The sequence below is a fragment of the Polypterus senegalus genome, chromosome 14, assembly GCF_016835505.1.
Source record: "Polypterus senegalus isolate Bchr_013 chromosome 14, ASM1683550v1, whole genome shotgun sequence".
Taxonomy (NCBI): Eukaryota; Metazoa; Chordata; class Cladistia; order Polypteriformes; family Polypteridae; genus Polypterus; species Polypterus senegalus.
Window position 1 is genome coordinate 76,045,940 of NC_053167.1, and position 22,560 is coordinate 76,068,499.

The following is a 22,560-nucleotide window of genomic DNA, read 5'->3' on the forward strand; positions in this document are numbered from 1 at the left end:
ATCTCTTCTGGGTTGTTTTTGTGTCAGTAATGGATTTGCTTTCTTTTAATTTATTTAAAGAAAACTTGATAAGAATTTATATTGATTTCACATTCATAAAATACAGCACTACATTTTAATTTACTTTGCGTTTTTTTTTCCTGTTTTCAAATTATTTGGAAAATCAATTCATGTGTTTCTAGATCAGCAGTAAATTCCTCAGTTATTAGTATATCAGTGATCCTATCATTCCAGTCAAGCAGTGAATTATTAACTATAAGTCATTGCAAAGAAGGCTGATATGACACCCTGGTGGCAACACAGTTATTTCTATTTGGGTTTTTAAAATTTATAGCAAGAAGGGTTGATTTATTACATGCCGACTATCATTTCTATATGTAAGTAAGCCCTGTCAGTGATTCAGATTATATCACATACTTCATCTCAAATAGGTGCTCATATTTTATTTTTCCAAAACAACACTTACCAATTGGAAAGTGAAAACTATCATTTCAGACCTTGATTTGTTCAACTTTAAATGCTTTTTCTTAATGAAAGCTACAATCAGCTAAGTATTTTAAAAACAAGTTTTAGGGCAAACTTAAAGCTTATTTATTCCTTGCAGGTGACAAAATCTTATTTTAACAAATACTTCCTTTATGTGAAATTTATTTTTCTCTCTTTCAATTGGAGCATTAAGCAATAAAAAATATACATAGATAAATATATTTATTTTTAAGCAGGATATATACTGTACTTCATGGATCTAAATTGGGAAAGATGTACTTCCTTTGAAATGTAGCTTTTATTGTACATTGTGCCTTGTTTTCATTTAGGAAGGTTTTCAGCATATGAGACACATACAGTATGGTGTTATTAACTGTTTAAAATAATACACATGTATCTTTAAAAATAATAATTAAATGTTTCTAATGCTCCCATGTGTGATATATTTATTCTTTTGGACCTCATGGAGTAGTTTGGCTTGTCTTTCAATACAAATTGATCTTATTCTTATGCTGTGGTATAGTTAATTTCATAGGTAAAGGTAAACATAACAGTTTTGTTGAAAGTACTAAACACTTGCCCATCCTCTAGGTGTTCTGTCCTTCTGCACTTTTATTGAAATTGAGAAAATCTATGCAAACAAAATTACCAAAACATTTTATGAGTATAGTATTAAAAAATCAATTTTATGGGTTTGCAAATATGCAATTTAGAATGTGTCTTGTTTCCTTTATGTTTATTTTTGGTCTGTTGCTCTCTCGTATTTGTAAAATCAATGTGCAACTCAAAATCAAAGCAGCACAGGAAGCAAAGCAAGCCCAAAGGCTGTTTTAACACCAAAATACTTCTTAAAAGTGAACTTATCCAGAAAAAATGCTAGTCCGTTCCAGCTTATTATTAATTTCTACCTCTAGGTTTATTGAAAATAAATCCTGATTTTAAACACGTTCATATTTCAGATAGTAATGGTTTAATTGTCTTAGTTCCTTGCAGATTGCAGCATTTTCTAATTTCCCTTAAGCAAAGTCTTTTTTTTTTATTCCACCCAGATTTCAATTTCATTCTGTCCGCAAACCCCTCATTCCTCACTAACTTCCTCCCACCCCTAAAATGAATAATGTGAATAATGCTGTTTTCATGAAGGAATAATTAATTTATCTCAACTATTAAAACAGAAAGAATTATGAAATGACTTTGAATGGGTGCCTCAAAGGAGCAGCTTTGTTTGTTCTTTCCAGCCTTTTAATGAGCTTTTGTAAATGGCCAAGAAAAATTACTTTTTTGCAATATGATAGAGGCAAATACTGATGGGGCTATGAAGAATCCCAGTGGAAATAATGGTTTTTGTGCCTTTTCTCTGCTAAGATGATGTCCTAAACCAGTTCCGGAATTGTTAGATGCTGACAGTGGGCATGTTGTAAAATATAAAATTTGCTTGGTAAAGAAATTCAAAAAACTTTAGAAAGCTGTTCTTTAATAATGACATCTTTTAATTTTACTGTTCAAATAATGGAATATATTTAGATTTTTTGTTACATCAACAGTGTATTCACTTTCACTTTAAACTGTAAGAATATATTTACAATAACTGTAATATTTAGTTACATTGAATATTGACACTTTAACCAGTTATGATGCAATCCAGAAACATGAAATGACTTCTACAAGTATGAAGTCCTAATCAGCTTCAGCATTTTGTAATGGCATAAAGTTACAACAAATACAACTTTTCCAAATAAGGTTTCATAATTTGAACAATTTCATTGATATTAACAACAAAATCACAGGTATAGTACAGTACTGTGAGTCAGTTGGGTTGATGTTATATCGTCCTTATAGAGGGAAATAGCCTGGTTGCAGACATATATAACTGTGAAAATGGCTTTGAAGAATCAGAAAAAGGTGTTAATTAAAGCTAATATGAGTTTCTGATTATAACCCATTAAAGTACCTTAAATATAGTCCACCTTGGCAGAACATGATGGTGTGATCATGCTTGTTGCAAGATGGTAATGTGGTTAGAAATGTAGAAATTTTGTATTTTTAAACCAATATGTTAATTATTAAAAAATATAATATTAAAATTAAAAATATATATATGAAAAAAGTGAAAATATTTGATGTTTGAATGACCACACTGAAAAACATTACCTAATTAGAAATATATGTGGGATTTTTCTTATATACAAGATTTTCATAAAACACAAAACAAACAGATTATTGCTCATTTTAATATGTAAACAGTTGGTTCTGTATTAGAAATGCACACATTTTGTGCAACTCAATGACTGTGGCAAGTTTCTTATTGTCTTGCCCTGCATATGCAGTCAAAAACATTGTTAATATTAATGGTCAAGTTACAGCAATGAATTCTAAACAGTTTTGTTGTAGAATGTAAATAAGCCTTGACCACAAGGGGTTTCCAATGATAGATATCTCTTTCCAATTAAGTGGACCTTTTAAAATAAAAGTTTTAATAAAGTTTCTTTGTTTGCTTTACTTTTGTGTGCTGTCTAACAAATGCAAGAAGGCTAGCTGGTAATTTGCAGCATATAGTGACAGAGAAATTTCAGAATTAGTTTGAAGTAATTGTGAAACTGAAGATAAAAAGATAGCAACTGGCCTAAAAAAGCCACCATATTTGATCAGAAGATTGGACACTGAAGAAATAGAAGAAAATGGTGAAATTAAAGAGTAAGTACAGACAAATGTGTAATGGACTGATAATGGTTAATATAATATGCACAGTGAGGGCAAGTTAACTTACTTATTAGCTTAAACTATACTTATTTTTAAAAATTATAATTCAACAATAGTTAGGTATGACATATACATGTATTAAAGGTGTGTTTTTTTATTTCACACTGGTGCTCACTAAATTTGCTATAGAAAATTGTGGCCATGGAGTCAAATGGCAATATACCATACCCATGGATGAGAAGCACTACTTGACTGGTAACCCTGTTTAATATCTGTCAGAGTGAAGGATTAAGACCACCACATGGCTTTATGTAAATGTCACACTCCATTCTACAGAGGGTTTTCTTCTATATTTTCACTCCAAAGAAGCTAGTTTGAAGCTAAATCCTCTTTTTATATAAAATGCAGTGATGCAAAAAATACTAATCTTTTAGAAAAAATAAATATACATCCTCGTGTAGCACCTATTTAAATTGCACACTGACTGGATGAAGGTGATGTAAAAATGCACTTAATGCACAGCATGAAAAATAGTAACATTAGATCCATTCTTCTTGTCAAAATGTACACTGAATGTTCTTTGTAGTTCTGACCTGTCAGTTTTCATTGCACTTGTTCATAGGAGAGTATGTAGGCTGTCCTCCCTGCAACATTACAACTGAGGCAGAGCTCTCGCTATAAAAGTTCAATGAAACTTTTTGTTTGTCGATGTTCAACACATGCAATAAGTCGGGAGGAATTACATACATGTCTGTGTGGGACTGACTAAACAGTGTGCCTATTCTTGCTGTTTTAAGGAGTGGCTGACTATTTGCTGTTATTAATAAGCAGTCCATAATACTTCTGCTTCTCATTTTCAGGTTAAGTGTTTTTAACCCGCAATGGCAAAGTTATTTTGCAAGTTAGTTCTTACACATTCCATGTAGTGAAAGTTCAGTAAATACTGTTGTGTCTCTCAACACATACGGTGTTTTAAGAGCAGTCATGTACACATGAAACAAGGCAGTACAGGAGCTGGTTATTCTTTAAGTTTATCATAGTTGCTTCTTGGCACCAATACTACTGTATCTACAGCCATTTAACAGTAGATTGTGAAAAGACATTTCACTATGCATTTTTTTCCATTTTTGCTGAATTCTGACATTTGCTTATTTAATCTCCAGCATTAGCATCAGCTGCTCTGCTTATAACTATATATGAAAATTGTTACTTTTTATTGGTATGGTAAATACACAACATAAACTGGAAAGGAAAGATTTTTTTAAAAAAGACCACTTTCAGGAGTTAACACTCAGTGGGGAACACCTAAATATGTCCTTAATACAGCCTCTTCTTTGCTGCATTCTGACATACAGAATGACTAATTCAAAATCTAATATTTTTCTAATTATTACATATTAAGGACAATTATATCAATAATATAATAATAATAAAATCAATAATGACAATAATATCATTAAGGACGCAAATACAGATGTAAAATGAATGCTTCTCAAGCCACAGCTCCAGAATATTGAGAATTTCCAAAAATACCAGTCAACCTACTGCAAAGTTCTTTCTTTCCCAAGACTGTATATAAAATGTCTTTCGGTAGCTCAGCCATACAATAACCGGCCTCCAGTGCTTCATGCAGCATACTGTAGACTGTGCTAACATCTAGAGTGGTGTGCATTCATCAGGGTGGCTTTCCAAACTTTAAATATAATTGCTTTCAAAATAACCACTGAAGAGTTGGGGACTTAACCCAATGATCAAGTGGGATCTCTTTATTATCTCCAGTCAAAGGCTCCCCACCAACACCACTGCCCTTCTGATTAGAGATTATCACATGCATTTACACTTAATAGTGTAGATAAGCATATTGGGAGCTGGTAACCTTGGAGTGAGGCTGGATGGATTCCTCTGGATATTCACACAAAAAGTCAAACAGAACAAGAGAGTTAAAATGTAAAGAAAACAGGTTAAAGTCAATCTGTTTTTGCCTATAATAATGTCATAATTTGTAAGTATTTTGGAGTCAGGAACCCTGCTGTTTGAAGCCATGACTATGTATGTCAACCTTTTCGGCTTGTTTCAGTCCAATACAGGATGGTGGCTTCATTCCAACTACTTTCAATCAATGGAAGCTGTTTCCAATCGACATCTTATATTTTGACCAATAGGGGGCACTTAACTAAAACAGACTAAAGAGTATAGAGTATATAACTTTTAAAACCAGGCATAATGGAAATATTTCTTTTCAATAAGTCAATTCACCTATTTTATTATTTTTATTATTCTGGGCTGTATTTTACCCTATAAGGATGCCAGGAGAAGCCACAAAGACAGTGTTCTAGTCTTGATAAATCATGCTTTTCCCTCACCTGTACATTTCTTATATTTTCTTGTGAACCTCTGTCCAGCAGTTGTGGTCCCCTTGTGTCTCCCACACTTGTAGGTTGGGTCAGCTACCCTGTGTTTCCAATCTCCCTTCTTGTGGAGGGATCTTTCTTAATGCATCTTTGTTCATTATTTCCCAGAATGTGTCAAACAGTGAAGTTATACACCAATCAGCCCCAACATCAAAATCACTGACAGATGAAGTGAATAACATTGATTATCCTGTTACAGTAGCACCTGTCAATGGATGGGATATATTAGGCAGCAAGTGAACAGTTGGTTTTTGAATGTAATGTGTTTGAAGCACTAAATTAGGCAAGTGTAAAAATCTGAGCTACAAATGACAAATTGTGATGGCTAGGCGACTGGGTCAGAAAACATCCAAAAAGAACTTGTGGGTGTGTTTGTGATATGCAGTGTTTAGTACCTACCAAAAGTGGTCTGAGGAAGGACAACTGGTGAACAAGCGACAGGGTCATGGGTACACAAGGCTCAGTGGTGTGCAAGGCAGAGTGAAGGCTGGCCCATTAGCTCTTAACACATAGTAGAGCTTCTGTGGCACAAATTGCTGAAAAACATAATGCTGGCCATTAAAGAAAAGTATCAGAACACACAGTGCATCATAGCTTGCTGTGTATGGGGCTGCATTGTCATAAACCGAACAGCCTTGTCCATTGCCAAAAGTGCTTACAATGGGAATGTGAGTGTCAGAACTGGACCATGGAGCAATGGAACATGCTGGCCTGGTCTGATGAATTATGTTTTTTTTAGATCATGTGGAAAGATGGATGCAGATTAAGGTGTGTTGTTTACTTGGGGAAGAGACAGCAGCAGGATGTACTATGGGAAGAAGGCAAGCCAGCGGAGGAAGTGTGATGGTCTGGGCAATGTTCTGCTGGGAAACACTGGGTTCTGGCATTTATGTAGATGTTACTTTCACATGAACACTTACCTAAGTATTGTTGCAAACCATGTACACACCTTCATGCAAACAGTATTCACTTGATGGCAGTGGTCTCTTTCAGCAGCATAATACACCCTGAAACATTGTAAACATTGTTCAGGAATGGTTTGAGGAATATTACAGATAGTTCAAGGTGTGACCTTCAAATTCCCTAGATCTCATTCCGATCAAGCATCTGTGGGATATGATGGAAAAACAAATCTCATCCACATAGGCAGCAACTCACAATTTACAGGAATTAAAGGATGTACTGCTAATATTTTGGTGCCAGATACCATAGGAAACCTTGACTGGTCAGAGGTGTTTGGGCAGCATCAGCGGGACCTACACAATATTTGGTAGGTGGTTGCACTGTTACGGCTGATCAGTGTATATTAATACAATATAAATTATTAGTGTATACATAGTATATATGCATGTGTTGTGTGTATAATATCATTTTAATGTGTATTATTTGTTCTAGTCTGATTTAACTATGAAATGGAAACACCATAACAGGCCAGGAAAGAAACTAACATTCTCAAGCTCACTAAATCCAGTTTTGGGCCTTGCGAAGGCAAAGCCTTTTCCAGAAGCATCAGACTTTAGGCTGCAACCCACCCCAAATAAAGAGTCAGTCCATCTATTGCACACAACCTTACAATTTAGAGACACCAACTAACTTAACAGACAAGTATTTGTCCATGGGATGTGAGGGGGAATATTGGAGTACACGAAGAAAAACATGCAGACATAGGGAAAATATGTCTGCTCCATACAGGGGAACAAATACTTTATTTTTACCAAATAGACAGAGCTAATGTGCACTGTTTAAACTAAAAGACATTGTATCAAAAAGAAAATGCATTGCTTATATTTATTAACAAAACAGGCTATTAATGATCATCAATTGACAGTTAACAGAATGACTGCTTTTTAATATGGTATTATTACCAACAATAATGTGTACAGTACTTATTTTCAATGTTATAGCATACCATACCTTTAGTAGTTATATATCACCAGCTACCACTTCAGCCAGTGCCTGGTTGAAAAGTAGCCATTGCTATAGTTTTATTTCATTTCAGCTTTCAAAGACAAGCTTGTTTTTAATATGATGTTATTGATTTGTTTGATCAATCTCATGCCAGTTCAGACCAAATTAGTGTGAGTTTAATTAAATAGAAATCAATACCTCCTTAATAAAAACCCTGCACTTGAAAAACAGACACAGAAGAACAAACATTGCCATGACTACCCTATAACGTAGGCAGCAAGAAGACAAAATGCTGACTGACTATAGGTGAAGTGGCCCGTTTTTTTGCTGACAGTTACATTATTTCCAATTAAGAACAATTAAGTAAAATATGGCAATTTATTAAAAATTGTTTAGTCTTTTAACATGCATTTAAAAAAAAGAACTGAATACAATGTAAGAAGCAATCAATGTTTCTAAAGCCTCCACAGGCCACAGCTCAATTTCTTTTACGAATTACTGAATACACTAATGTCTGGCAGATTTTATCCTTGACGACAACTTCTTTTTTCCCTTTGTTAATGGAAATCTGGTTCATAATTAATATACCTGCAGCTATATCAGTTTCACTGCTTAAAAATGGCATAAAATGGTCATCTTAGTGACTGGAGGACAATCATTTAGAATAGGTTGATTTATTAGAAAAGATACCAGGAACAAAGAGTATCAAAGTGAGACAGAATCCATTTCTGACTGATAGAATGGCATTACTTCTTATGTTCATATCTTGTTTTACTAATGCAAGTTTTATTAATATAATAATAATAGTTATAATCAACTTTCTTTTTCAAATGCTAACAAAGTGGACTTTCTGCTTTAATAATTTTATACAATACAAAAAAAAAACAGTATTTGTAACTTGTGGTTTTCAGTTTATTTGAAATTTAGTGTGAATGGAAAGGCTTGATTATCAAAATGACCTAAAACCATCTGGATAGATGCTCTCCAAGCTGTGTCCAGATCACTTCATAAACTTTTGTATGAACTACACAAATACCTCAGCTAGCGTGCAAACAGGAAATTAATAGCATATTTCATAGTATTGGTGTAGCAACGAGAAAGTACATTTTAAAGGTATCACTGCTAAAAGCTGTTCAAACCCCAGGAGTCCAACCTGGGCAGCAGGAGAAATGAGTGTATTTTTGTAGATATTAATACTGTTTTGGTGTCATCTTCTTGTCGTCTTCTCATTAATCAGGGTCGATTGCTGCTGCATTGGATGCTGATGAGCATACTGCCTTGTTAATTCCTGTTTGGTTACATTATAAGTAAAAAAAAATCCAATCTAAATAATGTTGCCATAAGGTAGAGCTTCTGAACTGAGACTTGGGCTTTAAGTTGATGAAGGTTATGTGCAAGTCGATGTCTTAGTTAGTAGCATATTTATTCTTTACAGTTACTAAATTTGTAACCCAACTGAAAGTAATCTTTTTCAGTTTTTGCATGTGTCAACATTTCAAAGATGCATGCATGTTTTATACGAGAGCACATTAGTTTAGGCTATTTTTTAAAACTGAATTTTACCTCAGTTTTCAAACTTTTGCTTGCTTAATTTAAAAAAAAAAATAAATACATTTTGATGAACATGCTTTTCTTGGGGATTATTTGTCCTTCTCATGCTATTATTAAAAAGACTCAATTCTGAAACCTCCATTTAGCAGACATTGTAAGGACAGTAGACCTTTTCTTAAATTGAGACAGGTTGAAATAAAAAGTGTGAACAGGTCAAAGTCAGACCTCTGAGTAAGTCACCTTCTAGTTTTTCTCTGCCCAAATAATATGTGACACTTGCATTCAATTGTATGCTTGCTTTTGGAAAACTCTTCCTGCTCTCACCTAAAACCAGTGTCACTTTACACAATGTTTAGCCATAGCGTATGTCAGACTTGATGACTTCTGTACAGTTGCTGATTTCATCATGTCAAATTAAATGACTGAACATCACTAGGCATTTCATGTTTAAGGATCATGTGTTGACCTTCCAGCACAGTCATGCTCACACCATTTTCTGGCAGCCAATAGCATGCTGCTTTGACACAGCCGATGCTATATGACGGGTTAACAGGTACAAAGGGTTCAGTTGTAGTCTGGGCCTTTTTTTTTTCTACATTCTGTCATGGTATGCAAAATATGAGACATCAGACGGATGAGCTTCTCTTCTGTTTGTGAGGCTAATTTGTTCCTCTTTGTTGCATTATATGAAATGTATTTCTAGATGAGCATTGATTGGTTTTCAGCTGTCATGTACACAAGCCCGACCCTATAACTAAAGACAAAATCAAACCAATTTAATTGTGCTAGGGCAAGTCTTAGATTAATTGGAGTGAATCACTGGGCATGTCACATTACATGACCTGCTTCATGGCAGAGTGCCACGAGTGCCTCTAATCGCTAAGATTATGTAAATGAGAGCTACGACTGAAAATCTCTGGAAGAGTCATCAAATGCAGCTGAGGTTATTTAAAATATTTTGGTCAAGCACATTTCAAACTGTTATTTACATGTCTAACTACAAGATTTTAGAAAGTAGGATGTTTTTCACAAATAAAGTAGAATGTTTTTCAGACTTATAGTAGCTGATGAGTGACCACTTTCCACTGACTTTCCTTACAAATTTTTTAAAAGATGTAAGAACATGTATCCTATAACCAAAATTATCAAATAGTTGTATATTTCTGAAAAACATTATAATAAAATTAAAACTTAAATTATAAAAGCATGTTGAATAAAGCGTATTTAAAAAACACATTTGTGTTGACAAATTCTGTGATAGCAGTTGGTATGTCCACCTTTTTACTTAACAATATCTTTCAGTTTTTTATTCATTTTTTTTTTTTTTCGTAAGCAGTCCACATCTTAAACTTAAATGAATCTTTACCAGCTTGCAAATTTCATTGAAGTGCAATAGACTGAACAGGATGTGCCCGACAAAGGTGTTTCTAAAATTGCCCAAAGCGTTTTCATAGGATATGTCCTCACAGGTGGCGCAGTGGTAGAGCTGCTGCTTTGCAGTAAGGAGACTGTGGAAGATTGTGGGTTCGCTTCCTGATTCCTCCCTGTGTGGATAGCGCTTTCAGTACTGAGAAAAGTGCTATATAAATGTTATGAATTATTATAATGATGGGGATGGGGAAGGGCAATCTTAGATATTTGTCTTTTTCCTGTAAGAACTGCATAACAGACTAAGAAGTGATTTCTATTCTTACAATCTTTTGTGTTGATGCAGCTTATAAAGTCAAAATTCACTTAATATTGAATTACTAAACATTTCTTTAATGTTATTGACTAACAAATGCAATTTATTAAAGTTAGCCTTTTTACATTTTTATAACTGCCATACCTTTTTTCCAACCTTGGGAGTTTAAGACTTTTCAGTACAAGAGAAACATCGTTTTGTGAAAATGTGTCATAATTAAAATAAGATATATAATAGAAATGCCACTACTCTATATACAGTACCTTTGTGACAATAAAAGTAAAAATAAGACAATTCAAATTAGATATACAGTATAATAAAAACAACTGTTGCTAAGGACTTCTTTTTTCACTTTTATTAAATAAAATCAGGGCAATTTATTTGTATAAAGAGTTAGTCTCGCTGTCAAAAGTGTGGCAAGTGAAATGATCTGATTTAGTAATTTACACATCTGTTACACATGTACAGCATAGCCTGAGATGTCCTTTTGACACATTATTAGTATAGTTGTAAATGCCAGATCAAGAACATCCTCTGTGCAATGTGAAGCCAAGTAAATCAAGCTATGAACAGACTTTAACTATAATTGATTCTGTGAGATAAACAGGCTAAGCATTTTTTCTTTTTATTGGTAAACATAAAAAAACTCCATTTTCAAGTCTCAATACTTAAAATGAGTTCCATTTTCACCTTTAAAAAAACTCATTTAAAAATAATCACTTTAATTTGTTTTGCAAAGTAGGCTGTAACCTAAACCAATAAAAAAAATTCTTTCAACAACACACAATCCTTATTAAACCAGCCAAGAAGCAAATGCCAAGAACAAAAATATCAAACTATAGGCTGTTTTTCTTCCTTTTTCTTTTTTCTTTCTATGGTTCTGCAATTATGCTGATTAGTGCATGTGTTCTTTTAAAGAAAAAGCATTGCTCTAATAAAACCTGGGTAATCCTTAATGAGTTGCTATGTCTTGTGATAAATTTCATAATTATTCAACCCCTACTACTAATGCCGAAATTCATCAGTCAAAGCAAATTAGCCGAGATTCATTAGGACGTGGCATCTCGTAGGCATACATACTTTATTAGCCTCTTACACCCATAGCTTTAATTGGGTACATATTTCACTACACTGGAGCTACTCAACTGAAGGACTGCTTTTATCTCTTTTATTTACAATAACAACCTATCAAGTGCACTATAGCAGCATCGTTAACTGAAGTTCTCCCCCCAAAAAAGGTTTTCTTTGCTAAAAGAAGCTTAGTGAATGTTACTTTCTTAGGCATACATTTTAATTGGTACATACATGTTGATAACATAATTGGATTGTGTTAGTTGGATGGCATATTTAGATTAGCGCTAATGTGGCTTCACATTTATCATCTAATAGCCATGTTAGTCTGGAAATGTACTGCACAATTGCTTTCATAAACTGTAGAAAGGATTTGATTGCAGCATAAGTAGAACAGAGCTTCAAATTTGCTTTTACATCTGTACCAAAGAAATTTAATATAACAGTATAGTAAGTTGTATCATTTCATAGAACTAAAATAAACTCTCCGCCCATCCATTATTAATAGATCACCATTCTTAATTAAGATAATTATCTGAATTAGCAGAAACTGGTATGCACCATTTATTAAATTATTTAGTTTTTAAATATCTGAATGAATTAAGGGAAATCTGCATAAAATGAAGTTCTATTTTTTTGTTTTTTTAAGGGTGTCACCCATCTTTTTCAAGCTCAGGTTGAAACTCTAAGTAATGTAAGCACTTTTCCCCTAGTTGACAGAGTGTTAACCCAAGATTAAGTTTCCTGAGTCCATTCAAGCAGTACTGGGCAGAACAAAACCTTGCAATGGGCCACACCCCCTGGCACATAGTCACTTTTAATTACAGCTGATCAATTGACCTAATGCACACATAGTTAGGATTATGAAATGAAACTCAAAACTTCAGAGACAACCCACATTAACACAAGAAGAATGTGCAGGCTCCACACATACAGTGACTCTGCCGGGATTCAAACCCTAACAAAGATGGCACAACACTTGTATACAGTGCAACAGCACCTTCTTTTTCAGTGATTCAAACAATTTCTGATAACGATTGTGGTGAAGACTTATCAGAACTGTTGACAAAGAAAAGTGTTTGTTTTAAAAGCCATTGTCTGCTTGTTTATGGAGTGACTCATGCATACAATTTACCTCCTGAGTGTCTTTGAAGTTTTTATGTGTATTCTTTTTTGTTAAAACAAAGGAGGCAATTTACATTTTTAAAATGTAGTCTTAAATGAAACACCTAACTTGGTTTAAAAAAGGCAATTGGTGTGTCAGCATGAAAGCATCTTTGTTTGGAGAGCTATTAAAAAAATTCCAAATCAAATTACATATACCAATATTTAAAGACTAATACTGCTGTTATGCCACTAGAAATAACAATAAATTTTCAGTTTTTACTTGTGTGAGTTCCTTGACCCAAAAATTAAAGATGACCCAAAGCTTCTTTTACAAAAGCACTTCAGCTTTGAAGTCTAATATCACATACAAGGTTTCACATATTAGTAAAGCCTTTTGACTTTAGCAAGAAAGTCACTTCAGCCACTAAGAATGAAAACCACTTTCCTTTCATGAATATGTATCTTTTATATATAAAACTTATGACCTCAGTAGCTTTATCTATCTCCAGGAGGAAGAAAATCTTGACAAATGTTTAATTTCTAAGCTTATTCTAGTTTAAGAGTCTGCTTATTCTAGACAGAGATTACAGGATGAAGTAACTGCCATAAAGCCAATGCCACATTACATGACTTTTAGTAATTGGGCATGTCAGACTTGCTGACTGAGAATTTTTGGACCAGGTCAGTTTACATGATGACACTGCTATTGTGGGCTGCATCAGATGTGGGCAGGAGCAGGAGTACAGAAAGTTAATCAAAGACTTTGTTAAATGGTGCGACTCAAACCACTTACACCTTAACACCAGCAAGACCAATGAGCTGGTGGTGGATTTTAGGAGGCCTAGGCCCCTCATGGACCCTGTGATCATCAGAGGTGACTGTGTGCAGAGGATGCAGACCTATAAATATCTGGGAGTGCAGCTGGATGACAAATTGGACTGGACTGTCAATACTGATGCTCTATGTAAGAAAGGTCAGAGCAGACTATACTTTCTGAGAAGGTTGGCATCCTTAAACATCTGCAGTAAGATGCTGCAGATGTTCTACCAGACGGTTGTGGCGAGTGCCCTCTTCTACGCAGTGGTGTGCTGGGGTGGCAGCATAAAGATGAAAGACGCCTCACGCCTGGACAAACTTGTTAAGAAGGCAGGCTGTATTGTAGGAGTAAAGTTGGACAGTTTAACATCTGTGGCAGAGCGACGGGCACTAAGCAAACTCCTGTCAATCATGAAGAATCCACTGCATCCACTGAACAGTGTCATTTCCAGGCAGAGGAGTAGCTTCAGTGACAGACTTTTATCACTGTCTTGCTCCACTGACAGACTGAGCAGATCATTCCTCTCCCACACTATGCGACTCTTCAATTCCACCCGGGGGAGTAAATGCTAACATTAATTTTATTTTTATTTTTTTCATTTTTTCATTTTCATTTTTATTACTATTTAATTTTATATTGTTTCTTTGTATCAGTATACTGCTGCTGGATTATGTGAATTTCCCCTTGGGATTAATAAAGTATCTATCTATCTATCTATCTATTTATCTATCTATCTATCTACATGACTGAAAATCGGTGGACATGCCACATTTAGCAATTGCATGCCGACTTAGCAGCACACTCATGAACACCCCTTTTTCAGAGAGTTCATCTGCAGTCTCTGCCCTTTTCTTTCTTTTTTTCATTACATAGAATACACGGCATGAGGCAGACAAGATTTTCTTCTATTTGTGAGGTTCAAAACAGTCATGTCTGCGGTGGGCTGGCGCCCTGCCCGGGGTTTGTTTCCTGCCTTGCACCCTGTGTTGGCTGGGATTGGCTCCAGCAGACCCCCGTGACCCTGTAATTAGGATATAATGGGTTAGATAATGGATGGATGGAAAACAGTCATGTTCCTCATTCCTCGTCGCTGCATTAAATGAATTATACTTTCACTTGAGCATTCATTTGTTGTCAACTCTAATGCATACAAAGCCCAATCTCATGGCTAAAGACATAATCAAACCTGATTGATTTGTTGGAGCGAGTTGCTGGGTATGGCACATTATGCGACCGGCTTCAAGGAAGCACGCCACTGGCTGCCTTCTGACTCTCAAAGGTTATGTAAATGAAGGCAACAACTGAAAATGTTGTTGTAATGTGACATGGCCTTCAGGCAGAGTTATTCCTGAGAATAAGAAAGCAATATGGTCTAGCAGTAGTGACACTAACTGCCAATATTTAATATGTCTGCAGAGGAAAGGTAGACCATAGAATGATCAGGAGATGAATGTAACTAAGGGTTTTGGCACTAACAAATAAAATATGCAGTTGTGCCGTTTCAGAATATCAAGAAAATTAGACAAAACCAATCACCAAAACTAAAGCCAAGTAGATAACCAAAAACAGAATCAAAATAACAAAGACAATAGGTTCTTAACACTGTTTATTTTCCCCAAACTAACACTAATTAACTAAGATTATTTTTTGTTTTAAGTTAAATATATCAGTGCTAAGTTGTCAAGTGTAGCATGCCACCCTCTCAAAAAAGGTTTGCATGATGGCACAATATTTTACAATGCAACCTTAGCAATGTCAAAAACAAAGTGGCCACAGTTGTAAAAAATGATCACGAAATGGCAACAAATGAAGCCATAATAATAACTGTAAACAATAAACAGTAACTTTAAAAATGAAATGGATTAGCACATACAGTATATACTGTATGCAAAAATAAGCAAAAGCAAGAAACATTATAGTTCACAGAAATCAGAAAGTTGAAAACTACCAGGTATCAACTAATCATGTATTCAAAGTGAGTATATATGCCAGGGGAAAAGATGTAGCACAATGATAGTGGGGAAGCAACTTTAAAAGGACTCTCAGACCTATAGAGGGCAGCATGGAATCCTCTGTATGATTTATGAACCCCTACTTTATATCAGAGAGCACAGGCTACCTTGGCTTTGCCTGGTCCTGTAAAGGAAAGCTGGGGTTTAGGAGGGTATTGTGATGAGTCCTGGTCCGGGCACCTCTAGAAACTCATTTTTGGACATCCTGGATTTTTTTTTACCTTGTATTATTCTATTCTTTCTTCAGTTACATGACCTCTGCATATTTTTGATTGTTTACAATGGTTGCCACTATTTTGTGAAGTTTTCCAATGGCTGTAGCCAATGCTATTTATTGTTGCTATGTTCATGTTAGTCACAGGTCTCTGAGATCATGTGATGCACTGTCTCATCATGCACTTCCTATTTAAGATGGTGACACCTAGCAGTTAGTTATTTGTGCATTGGATCAAAGACAAAGCATACTTTGAAGATTGCACTAGTCAAGGGAAAGTTAAACAAGTTAGTTTAAGGACCTTTGGCTACAAATCAGTTTGACTATCATTTCAGGTTTTTTTTTTTTTGGTGTAGACATTTAGTTCTGTTAGCTTGTTTGGTCCTTTTGACAACAGCCCATATGCATTTACCTGCTCCTTAGAGCTCTTCCATTACTTAACCTTATTTGCAGCATCAAAATAACAAAACTTAATACCCTGATTTATCCATTATTCATAACAGGCAAGAGGGCACTAGAAGGATGGTCCCACAGATTACAGAATTCATAATCGACAAAGGATGTGGTCCAATGAGGTGGCATAAAGCTGCCTCAATCTCAGTGACCAGATGAGTTTGAAGTTGGCATGTGAATCAGGGTAAGTGTTCACCCAGTGGAAGGAAGAAATGAATGGATTTGCAGAGACTAACAGAGGTGATACTGGCAGTGCTGATTGGGGTGCTGAATTGAATAATTAAGCAACCAATTTCGTGGGTAAACAAGAAAATGATCTTTTTAGCTAACCTTAACCTTAACCTTAACGTACTTGACAATTTTGGACTGGAGATTGTTTGAGAGTACTGCTTATCTTCAATATACTGTACCTTGCATCTACTCAATATTCAAACACTGCTAAATTAGGTGATTAGGTGAAATACAGCATCCAGTGTAATGACTGATAGATTCTGTAGTAATGATAAATCATATGCCAGAATTAAATGCACGGTTGACATTTAATCTTCATCACAACTAACTACCATTCATTTTTTTATTACCTTCTACCTTCTTTTAATTTTTTTAGTAAAGTCCCACTTCTTAAAAATTGTTGAGGTGTTCTCATGCTGATTATTATCTTAAAAGTACATAGTAAGCATTATAAAGTCTTTTCTGGGTCAATTCTAAAGTAAAATGTTAAATATGTATTTTGTTAAATTGGGATCCTTTTGTTGTCAAATGGATGTGTGGGCTTCTCTAACTGTCAGCACCAAGTTGTAATGGATGCAAGTTATTGCTATCTCAGTTAAACAGGCTGGACCTATCAAACTAAAAGAAGGAGTATAAACTAAAAGAAGTGGGAGTTCAGGGTGTAGTGTTTTGATGGGTGCAGAATTGGCTCAGATACATGAAGCAGAAGGTTATGGTGAGATTAACATTATCAGAATTGGCTGATGCAGAAAGTGGTGTTCCACAGGGGGCACTGCCAGAACCGCTGTATATATAAGTGATTTGGATAGGAACATAAATAACAAGCTAGTTAAGTTTGCAAATAATACCAAGCCAGGTGGATAGGCAGATAATCTGGTATCCATTAAATTATCACAGCAGGACTTGTACAGCAGTTTGGCTTGGGGAGATTTGTGATGAAATTTAATGTAAGTAAATGTAAACCATTACACATAGGAAGTAAAAATGTTAGGTTTGAGTAGATAGTGGGAGGTCTGAAAATCAAAAGTTCACTTTATGAGAAGGATTTAGGAGTTGTACTTAACTAACTTCCAGACAATGGTCAGAAGCCATTAAGTAGGCTAACACAATGTTAGGTTATATAACACGGTATGTACACACACTGGTGAGGCCTCATCTGGAGTACTGTGTGCAGTTTTGGTCTCCAGGCTACGAAAAGGACATAAAAGCACTAGAAAAGGTGCAAAGAAGAGTGAATAGACTGATTACAGGGCTATAGAGGATGAAGAAAGATTAAAAGAGCTGAGCCTTTTTTAATCAGTTGACACGAATGGAGATTAAAAGGAGGCATGACTGAAATATTTAAAATTATAAAGGGAATTAGGACAGTGGAGCAATACTGTTATTTTAAAATGAGTTCATCAAAAATAGGGGGACACAGTTGGAAACTTGATAAGGGTAAATTTCACACAAACATCAGAAAGTTTTTCTTTACTCGGAGAACCACAGACACATGGAATAAGTTAGCAAGTAGTGTGGTAGACAGTAGGACTTTAGGGACTGTCAAAACTAGACATGATGTTAATTTAGAAAAATTAAGTGGATAGGACTGGCGAGCTTTGTTGGGATGAATGGCCTGTTCTCATAGAAATTGGTCTAATGTTCTTTTGTTTCAGTCCAAAAATCCCCAGAACGTTTCATTTGTTTGCTACATGGATTTAAAAATATGACTTTTTCCTGATCTTCTAATTTTGGTTTTATATTTATTTTGAAATGTGCTATTTATTTTGAAACAGTTATGTACAGTGTGTGCTCGTATACTAATGATCCCACACATGGAATAGTCACCAAAGTAGCTACATTTCTTTAGCATTTGTTTTTGTTTGCATCTGTTACTGCTCTGATCTTTGTAAATTGACACAATTCAGTTCCAATTAGGAAAGCACACGCACTAGAAAATAATGTTAATTAAAAGAGAAAATGAAAAGAAAAATGAGACTCCAGTGTGTTAAAATCTATGACTAGAAACAAAAATCCCAATCCTGAGTATTTGTACTCATTTCAGAATGCAAGCAGGAAATTTAACAACATCTAATTTAACAAGAAGTTCATTAGAAGTAGTAAATATTAACATTATTAATACAGTGACTATCAATAAAGACAAGACAAAGATGCAAATGACAAAAATGCTTAAGAGGGGAAGCTGTCGCAATGACATTTGTAATTGTGTATTAACAAGCAACAGCATAAACAAAATACGTATTTCAAAATAAATTACAACACAAAATCATAACATATAAGAAAAGGAAAACATTTTTTGCAAATTCATATAAAAAGTGAATAATATAAACTGCTCAAAAAAATTAAAGGAACACTTTGAAAACACATCAGATCTCAATGGGAAAAAGAAATCCTCCTGGATATCTATACTGATATAGACTGGGTAATGTGTTAGGAACGAAAGGATGCCACATCGTTTGATGGAAATGAAAATGATCAACCTACAGAGCCCTGAATTCAAAGACGCCCCAAAAATCAGAGTGAAAAAATTATGTGGCAGGCTAGTCCATTTTGCCAAAATTTAATTGCAGCAACTCAAAATTGTACGCAGCACTTTGTATGGCCCCTGTGTTCTTGTATACATGCCTGACAACATCGGTGCATGCTTCTAATGAGATGGCAGATGGTGTTGTGGGGGATCTCCTCCCAGATCTGGACCAGGGCATCACTGAGCTCCTGGACAGTCTGAGGTGCAACCTGGTGGCATTGGATGGACCAAAACATAATGTCCCAGAGGTGTTCTATTTGATTTAGGTCAGGAAAGTGTGGTGCCCAGTCAATGGTATCAATTCCTTCATCCTCCAGGAACTGCCTGCATACTCTCACCACATGAGGCCAGGAATTGTCGTGCACCAGGAGCCACTGTACCAGCATAGGGTCTGACAATGGGTCCAAGGATTTCATCCTGATACCAAATGGCAGCCAAGGTGCCTTTGTCAAGCCTGTAGCGGTCTGTGTGACCCTCCATGGATATGCCTCCCCAGACAATCATTAACCCACCACCAAACTGCTAATGCTGAATGATGTTACAGGCAGTATAATGTTCTCCATGGCTTCTCCAGACCCTTTCACTTCTGTCACGTGCTCAGGGTGAACCTGCTCTCATCTGTAAAAAGCACAGGGCACCAGTGGTGCATCTGCCAATTCTGGTATTCTATGGCGAATGCCAATCGAGCTGCATGCTGCTGGGCAGTGAGCTCAGGGCCCATTAGAGGACATGGGGCCCTTGGGTCACCCTCATGAAGTTTTTCTGGTTGTTTGGTCAAAGACATTCACACCAGTGGCCTGCTGGAGGTCATTTTGTAGGACTCTGGCAGTGCTCATCCTGTTCCTCCTTGCCCAAAGGAGCAGATACTGGTCCTGCTGATGGATTATGGACCTTCTATGGCCCTCTACAGCTCTCCTAGAGTAACTGCTTGTCTCCTAGAATATTCTCCATGCCCTTGAGACTGTGCAGGGAGACACAGCAAACCTTCTGGCAATGACACGTATTGATGTGCCATCCTGGAGAAGTTGGACTACCTGTGCAACCTCTGTAGGGTCCAGGTATCGCCTCATGCTACCAGTAGTGACACTGAATGTAGCCAAATGCAAAACTAGTGAAGAAACAGTCAGAAAAGATGAGGAGGGAAAAGTGTCAGTGGCCTCCACCTGTTAAACCATTCCTGTTTTGGGGGTCATCTCATTGTTGCCCCTCTAGTGCATCTGTTGTTAATTTCATTAACACCACAGCAGCTGAAACTGATTAACAACCCCTCTGCTACTTAACTGACCAGATTAATATCCCATAAGTTTCATTGACTTTATGCTATACTCTGATTAAAAAGTGTTCCTTTAATCCTTTTGAGCAGTATATTTTAGAATTTCTAGATCAATTTAAAAATGACAAAAAACTGCAAAATAACACATGCTTAATTAAAATAATATTAGAATTGCAAGCTAAAATCCAAACCATTGATTTAATAAACTACAATATGGAAAGTTATATAATCTGAATGTACCATAACAGCTATACATAGCAAAGAGAGCAATATCAAATAGCAGTAGACTGTACTTTGCTACACCTACCTGGGTTAATCCATATCTGGTAATTAAGAGAAAGTGGAAACAACCAATGATGGAGTGTAGGTGTAAAACATACAGTATATATTGAAATCACAGGTCTAATAAAAATATGTTAGGTCACAACACTGTATCTCATTAGTAGATTTTAAGAAATACTATAACAATACTTAAGCCAAGGTAACTGCTTCATGTGTGGATATCTATCTATCTCTTTTCATTGTTTATTATAGGTGAGACACTGTGACACAATGGTCAGTGCTACAGCCTCACAGCTCAATGAGACTGGGTTTAAATCCAGATGCAGGGTGTTTTTTTTCCTCCTCATTTCCTTTTTATCACATCAGAAAAACTTGTGTGTTGCATGCATTTGCAATTATAAGCTAGGCACAGGAAAACATTTTGACTGTTGACAATATACAGTACTATTTTCTGTCAATCCATAAAAGTTTACATTTTTGATTAAGATAAAGTCACATTGCAAATGACGTTACTGTGGATAGAGTATTTAAGAGAAATACTTACAGAAAGCCACGCCTCAACTCCCAAGGCCTATGACCGTTTACAATCCTTGGGTAGAATCCTGGCATGGATCAGCTCCTGGAGCTAAGGAAAGTGTAGCAGATATTGTTGCCACTGACCCCAGGTGAGCAGTATGAGGCAGCACCAGTGGCACTTATGTACAGGCTCAGGGAGAGGTAGTAACTGCAGAAGAGGGAGACAGCAGATTCAACCGCAAAGGCACCAAAAGTCCTTTTAGGGGGCCAACTCCTGCCAATTTTTTGCTGTCCCTGGTCATTACAATATCAATGATATATATATATATATATATATATATATATATATATATATATATATATATATATATATATATATATACACACTGTATATTAATTAGTTTTCAACAGTGTTTCAGTTTCTTAGTGTATATTCTCTGTTTCAGAACCATTTCAACATGGATTCTAAAACTGCAAAATGAATTATTCTGCTTTCAATGAAATTCTAACTTAAAGAACAATATTGCTTCTCACGTAGCCAAGATGTACCATGTCAGTCTCCTAAATATGCAACAGTCAAGTAAGGGGCAGCAAAATTCCAATACGGATGACCAACGGTATAGCCGACCTTCATTATCAATGACAGATAAAAATGTGGCCACCATGGAATGAACTGAAATGGAGAACTGAAGAGTGAAGATACAGACATTAGCTATAAGTGAGTTGAATCTAATCTTAAATTTACTTCATCAATTTAATTGATCTCTGTGGATATAGGTTACCCAGAATGTTAACTCCTGAAATGAACCATTACATTCATTGAGAATTTTGAACTAAAGACTTTTGTCTAGGAGAAATTTAAGACGTGTTTCATAATTGGAGGTGAAACCTAGAGACATTGCTATTATCCAGAGTCCTAACATCAATTAAAACAATGCAAGCATGGTGATTCTCCAAAAAACTGGAAAGTTCAAGTTGGTGTAGGTAAGATTATGTGCTCAATTTTTATGAAGTGGAGAGTCCATATTGACTAAATGCCTCTAAAGTCATAACTGATGAGTATTATGCTGATTTGATTTGCCATTTGTGGCAGTCAATCAGGGGGAAAAAGGAAAGAAAAGCCATCAGCCACTGCACTTCTGTTTCAGCACAATGTCCCAGCTCATACTGTACAGGTTGCAATGGCTGCTGTGTGAAACTGTAGCCCACCCTAGTTTCTAAACCAGACCCCGTGTGAGTACCACCTATTTCCCAATACATTATGCCAGTGATGAAGACTATGAATCAGCTACATGAGAGCAGTTGCATCAGCAAGAC

The 22,560-nt window shown here is 35.7% G+C and overlaps 1 long non-coding RNA gene across 1 annotated transcript in view; it reads left to right on the top strand.

The window, feature by feature from the left end:
- Positions 1–22,560, top strand: part of LOC120514275 — a 51,389-nt gene that overhangs the window by 3,348 nt on the left and 25,481 nt on the right. The window contains exon 2 of the long non-coding RNA XR_005630440.1: positions 16,465–16,598. This is a non-coding gene — a long non-coding RNA (uncharacterized LOC120514275). The remainder of the gene's footprint in view (positions 1–16,464; positions 16,599–22,560) is intronic.